This window comes from Rutidosis leptorrhynchoides, chromosome 2, assembly GCF_046630445.1.
Source record: "Rutidosis leptorrhynchoides isolate AG116_Rl617_1_P2 chromosome 2, CSIRO_AGI_Rlap_v1, whole genome shotgun sequence".
Taxonomy (NCBI): domain Eukaryota; kingdom Viridiplantae; phylum Streptophyta; class Magnoliopsida; order Asterales; family Asteraceae; genus Rutidosis; species Rutidosis leptorrhynchoides.
In genome coordinates, this window is record NC_092334.1 from 529,743,404 (window position 1) to 529,750,115 (window position 6,712).

The 6,712-nt window shown below is 32.8% G+C and overlaps 1 long non-coding RNA gene across 3 annotated transcripts; it reads right to left on the reverse strand.

The window, feature by feature from the left end:
• Positions 1-1,581: 1,581 nt before the first annotated feature.
• On the reverse strand, positions 1,582-4,340 carry LOC139892957 (uncharacterized). Of its 3 annotated transcripts, none has more exons than XR_011774293.1 (5): positions 4,249-4,340; positions 4,038-4,103; positions 3,757-3,910; positions 3,527-3,620; positions 1,582-2,405 (listed from the first exon to the last, which is right to left on the reverse strand). It is a non-coding gene; the product is annotated as an uncharacterized lncRNA (long non-coding RNA). The 3 variants fall into 3 exon arrangements; XR_011774294.1 differs by having other exon boundaries at positions 3,757-3,913; XR_011774292.1 differs by having other exon boundaries at positions 3,757-4,103.
• Between the last annotated feature and the right edge of the window lie 2,372 nt (positions 4,341-6,712).

Genomic DNA, 6,712 nt, shown 5'->3' on the forward strand with positions numbered 1-6,712 from the left:
TAAAACCTAAATTATAAATGTTTTAGGACCATTTAAGTACAAATAAAGTGTTTGATTGTATCATATTTTTAATGCTCTTAACCAATTTATATTGTTGGAAGATGATAAATAGGGGAAAAAAGCAGTTTCAAATTGACTCATGATATTGATGAACTATTTATGTTCAAGAAATTGTGGTTTGGTGACTATCTATTTTTGCGATTGATTCAAAAATATTTACTTTTTAGTCTTCTCAAAACCGTGGAAGTCTTGATGCTGAACTGGAATAAATGTAGAAGCAGAAACCCGATAGAAGAAAATTAGTTTGTCTAGGTATTGGAACAAATACCTAGGATCCAAAAAGAGATTTATACAGCTTCTTCGAATTCGATTATAGATTATACTGATTTGTCCCTAAGAAAGCATCCTTATATGCTTTCTATTGATTGATAGCAACATTCTTATTTAATTTTGATTTTGATGCTCTTTTTGTATATTTGGTTATAACTATTGTCATTCTTCAATATGTAATACCTTTTCAGATACAAGTTTCATAATTGAATTTCCAATATTGTTGCCTTTGTTTAATGTATTTGATGCTCACAGTTATGTACTTAGTTATTCCGATTGAGAAAAGCTAGGACAGTATTTAGGCCATTTTGGTTCTTGATTTCTGTGAGGCAACTTCCTTGCTTGATGGTACTATTTTTGTTAAGCATAAGGCTAATGTCATATCTTAAAGAAGGGAAATGTAGTTTTAAGAGGAATTTGATGAGATGTATACATGCATTTGATTATGATCATGTCCACCCATGTATGGGCTTAAGAATTTAGGTAGAATGCATTTGATTTGATTAGTATATCCAGACAATGTTCATCGCTTAAGAATTTAGGTAGAATACATTTTCTATCTTATAAAATATTATGGGTGGACATGATGCAGACAATTGTATGATCATGCCCACATCGATTTACAAGTCAGACGCAATCAATTTATCAATTTATTAGAGAACTTGATACATTTTCTTTTTAGTAAAAGCATAAGGTACATATAAATCTTTCAATAAAAATAAGGTACATATTTACAAAAATCTTTGCTTTTCAAAAATAAAATAAAATAAGGTACATATAAAATAGTGTTGTTATATTTACAAATATTAACTAGTGAAGAGACCCGTGTAATCACGGGTTTGTTGAAAAAAATCATATAAAATACCTCTTTAAATTTATAATGTATATTAAGCAAAAATATGGTTGATCATGAAATTCAACATATTGTTTTTATATAGATTATGTAATGTAATAATGTATATGTATATTCATTGTAGGATTACTAACATTCATCATCCCATTATGAAGCATGAAAGATATTTATACTCAACCTAAATGAAATCATTTTCAGCTTTTAAAAAAATCTGACTTATAAAATCTTCAACTAATATAATATTTTTGACTTTACAAAGTCAAACACAAAGAAACCAACCAATGAGCTCTTATAACCTATAATCCACAATAACCTTTTTCCAACAATTCCTTTGACTCATAAGCATATGCAAGTGTCTAATAATATAAAACCACTAATACTTGAACCAATACTCTTTGCATTATATTCAAATCAAACCACCAACATTTAACAATACAATGACAAACTATATCCTCATTAAAATGGTACCATTGACTCATTCTAATTGTATTGTGCTTATCTTTACCCAACTCACTAAAACAGGTGTAACTTTGATTCACAACAGTAACAAAAAAAATGTAAAACCCACTTCAGATCTGCAATAATATAAAAAACCCATATCATAGACAAAATAGCAAACCAAACCCAAATAAGGTAAATGACGACAAAAGTGACCCATTCCTTTATTGTTGTAGTAATTTTGGCCCAAATGATTAAAGAAGAAATATTTTCGACCCAATCCAGACCTGCAGTGGTAATCATGACCCAAACTTTGATTACAGTGTGTTTAATATTAAAAGCAAAACTTTGACTAACTGTACACATCTTGTAACTAACTCATTAGAAAAGTAATTTGTTTTGTCCCGTAATATATTTCATTTAGTACAACAACCGCATTAAAAAAATGAACTTGACATCGTATCCCATAAACTGAACTTGATATCACATCCCATTGCAAATGAATTCGATTAAGTCAGCCCCAGTAAAGAATTAACATAATTACATAGAGTAAAAGTAATCTGCTACCATGACTATTGGAAAATATAGAAATAGTTCATATTTATGATTCTTTTATCTATTGCATAATATATCAAAACTTAAAAGATAGGGGATGTACTAACCCATCTCTAACTCTGCCCTTATCATCTTACGCATTTTTCTTTGTTTGCACCCAATCAACACTTTTATATCACCCTTGCCATCCAACCTTCGCTAGTTCCATGTAGTTGTTGCCAACAGTAAACTGCCAAAGTCATAAAAAAACAAAATAACATTACTTAATTTTAACACATAATTGTCCAAAAGACCAAAACCCAAATTATCCATATTATAAACCCAATTTAATCTCGAACAGAAAACCAACTCTTTTTTGGGTTACAAATTACGCTATATAACTGACAAATTTCTGTTATAACACTACAAATCAAATAAACATACTCATTAAAGTAATGTTAACTCAAAAACATATTCATCGAGAGTTTTAAGACATAGTCATACCATACTCATGAGTAAGCATTACTCATTTAATCTCGAACAGAAAACCAACTCTTTTTTGGGTTACAAATTACGCTATATAACTGACAAATTTCTGTTATAACACTACAAATCAAATAAACATACTCATTAAAGTAATGTTAACTCAAAAACATATTCATCGAGAGTTTTAAGACATAGTCATACCATACTCATGAGTAAGCATTACTTGTTATAGTACCCCTTCAACATCAAAACTCAAAAACAAAATCCTTTACATAAAAATAAAAATAACAATAACAATAACAATAAATCAAGAAATAAGCAAGAAAAAAAAGAGAGATTTATATAAAACTAATCTGCCCAGTTAATCAGAAGAAATCGAAAAACCCAAATATTGATTTGAAGAAAGACGAAGAACCCAAAATGACGATGATTACATATAGTACAAAAGGCACGTAATTGAGTAAAGTAAAAACAACATCAAACGATTGTAACAATGATTCTTAATTATTAAACTCTCTCACTTATTTGAATTTTGAATTTAAATTCTTGGTTATGGATATGTCCATAGAAAATGTGTGAAAAGTAGTGAAGTGATAAATCATGCCGAGCTGTAAGTTTTCAAGAATACCAGTTTTATTGTAACTTTCAGGTTTTAATTTGATTTAGAAAAACCAAAAACATCAAAAGCGTCAAATAAGACTCGATTAAAATACATACCTAAAACTTTCAATGATATAGAACCCTCACAAATATTAATTAAACACACACATAGTAACATGGAATAAATCAAATGGTCCAAGTTTGTTAATGTTTTCAAGATGATCACCACATAAATCCATACTACAATAGTAATCTGTCAATCAAAGACCTATAAAGCAACAATACCCGCTTCTATAAAAAGATTATTGATGTAGATAATTTTCTTGAGACCCAATCGACAATAGGCTTGAGTCAGGATCCATGTATATCAACACTCATTCTGCAATTATAAATGTTGGCAAGCTCGTCAGTAAAAAACGGGTCAAGTGTTTCGAACAATCATCATTCATTAATACAAACAAAATGGAAATGACATCATCAATAATACTTGCTTAGTAAAAATTCCTAACACTTACATTTTCTGGACATCTGAGATTAAATGCAGGCTATATTTCCTGTTTGCAAATTCTTGAACAAATACATCAATATAACAACTGATGCACATACAATAGATCTCAAACTACCAAATTGTTATACTCCAAGATAAGACCCAAACACCTCTAGACACCTCTGCTGCTCAAAATCATGTACAAATTAGTAATGCTATCTACATAAGTTTTACTTCAATATCCCTATTATAATTTATAATGATCATACAAAATATGTTTCAGAGTATGCATAGCATAGAAAAAATTACTTCAATATGTTGAGCAGCTTTCGCGCTTAAACGAACAGTAGCTGCAGCCATTCCAATCAACCTCCCCTGCAAAACAAAAAATGTAATCATTATCATTATAAATAGCAAACCAAATCATAAACCTTATAAAATTGAACATAAACCCTAAGGTATAACAAAGAAGAAGAGTTAAAATTCTAATATATAGGATAAAACAATTAGTACATCTAACCCTAAATCTATTGAACGATCGTACACTTGAATCCAACAATTCATGAAGAAGAGCCGATTGCGGCGACTGGAACTGGAAATAAGAGCAAAGGATTGGTTTCATTCGGGCATGCCTTTGGTCATCATCTATTTCTGTACTAATCAATGGCTCTCCCACCAAAGAATTTTCCCCTGAAAGGGGAATTCGACAAGGTGACCCCATTTCGCCATTCCTGTTCATCATTGTTGCTGAAGGTCTTAACATACTTGTCAAAAGAGCATTAGCCAATGGTCATTTGCAAGGATTAAAGATCGGACATGACAATCTCAATATTACACACCTCCAATATGCTGATGATACAATCTTCTTCGGCGAATGGAATAAAAGAAACGCCAAATATATCTCCAAACTACTAAAATGTTTTGAAAATATTTCAGGCCTCAAAGTTAACTTCCGTAAAAGCAAACTTTACGGTATAGGTACATCTACGACCGAAACCGAACAAATGGCTTGCTACATGAACTGCTCTGCGGGTCATACCCCGTTCTCCTATCTTGGACTTCCTATTGGTGTACCCACATCTCACGCCTCCTCGTGGCAGCCGATCGTTGAGAAATTCGACAAAAGGCTTTCAGATTGGGCTGCTAAGTCTATTTCTTTCGGAGGTCGACTTACGACCATCAAATCAATTCTTAGTAGTATCCCATTATACTACTTCTCCTTATTTCATGCACCATCCGCTATCCTTAAGGTACTTGAATCTAAAAGACGGAAATTCTTCTGGGGAGGATCTTCAAACGATAATAAAATTAATTGGATCAAATGGGACCAAATAATTTTGCCATACGATTGTGGGGGTTTAAACGTGGGGTCCCTCTTTGCTAAAAACATATCATTACTTTGTAAATGGTGGTGGCGTTTTAAAAACGAAGATAATGCATTATGGGTAAAAATAATCAAAAGCATTTATGGGCCGGGGGGAGGGTTGGATACTAACTTTTTATGCAGGAACATTTCAGGTCGCACCATTTGGAAAGAGATTATTAAAGCTGGAAAAGTTGCTGACAATATAGGCACAACCTTCACATCCTCGATTTCAAAGCGCATAGGAAATGGCACATCAATAAGCTTCTGGCATGATATATGGATCGGATCTGAGTGCTTAAAAGATACATTTCATAGACTATTCATGTTGGAATCCCGCAAAGAAGCAACTGTTGCTGATAGAATAATGAACGTTAACTCTACCTCGATCGGTAATTGGGATTGGTCCCGCCCTCCTAGTGGTCGTGCAAAGGATTATCTCACGGAGCTCAACAACCTAATAACATCTGTTATTATTTCAGATCGCCCCGACTCATGGAAATGTTCCCTTGACACATCCGGCATCTACACTTCAGCAGCACTGTCAAATCTGATCAATAAGCTTAAATACGGCACAAACTCTAGAAACCTTTCACTACCTCAAAACAAATTCGTTCCACAAAAGATATTCATTTTCTCATGGAGGGCCGTTCAACAAAAAATCCCGGTTAGAAGCGAACTCGATAAAAAAGGAATTGACCTTCACACCATCTTATGTCCCTTATGTGAGCACCAAATTGAAACCATTGATCACGCGTTGTTAAATTGTCAAAAAGTATCTTCAATATGGATACAATTTCTCGATTGGTGGAATCAAAACAACATAAGTATCTCTAACATCAATGATGCCATCATCTCGGATCAAGGCATATCACATAATTCCATTGGTTCTTCAATATGGCAAGCTGCTAAATGGATTGCGTGCTACATTATTTGGAAACATAGGAACTTAAAGATTTTTTCCGGAAAAATATGGAACCCCGCTGTGATAATCTCCGAGATCCAATCTCAAAGCTTTAGCTGGATCTCAAATCGTTCACGGAAGAAAACACCTATCGATTGGCATCAATGGCTACTCAACCCGTCATTTTACGTGTCACCTCCTTCAAACCGCATAGGCGTCGGTTAACATAACTTAATTCAAATCGGGATGGTTTCGTTATTCTATATAGCCTATGTGGGTTAGATTAAATGGGTTGGTTGTGTGTCAACTTTGTAGTCGCTTGATCGGCACGGTTGTCCCCTCCTTCCCCGCTTGTTGTTCTTTTACGCAAGTTCGTCCCTCGTAGTGTTATCTAGTCTACGTCTCCCCCGATCATAAGTTCAGATAATTATTCCATATTTTCTCAGCTGATCCGTTTCGTTTATAGCATTGTATAAAAGCATATAGGGACTTGTATTGTAATATTCCATATAATAATAATAATACTTTTGCTTTTCAAAAAAAAAATAAGAGCAAAGGAGATGAAGGAAGAAAGCACGTGTGCTTGTTTTTTTTTTTTTTTATACTAATTATTGATTATTGATATTCATATATTTATAATTAATTTCTAATTAAAAATTAATTAACCTAATGATGTAAGCAAAAGTGATGACAGAGTGCCATGTGTCCTTGAATATT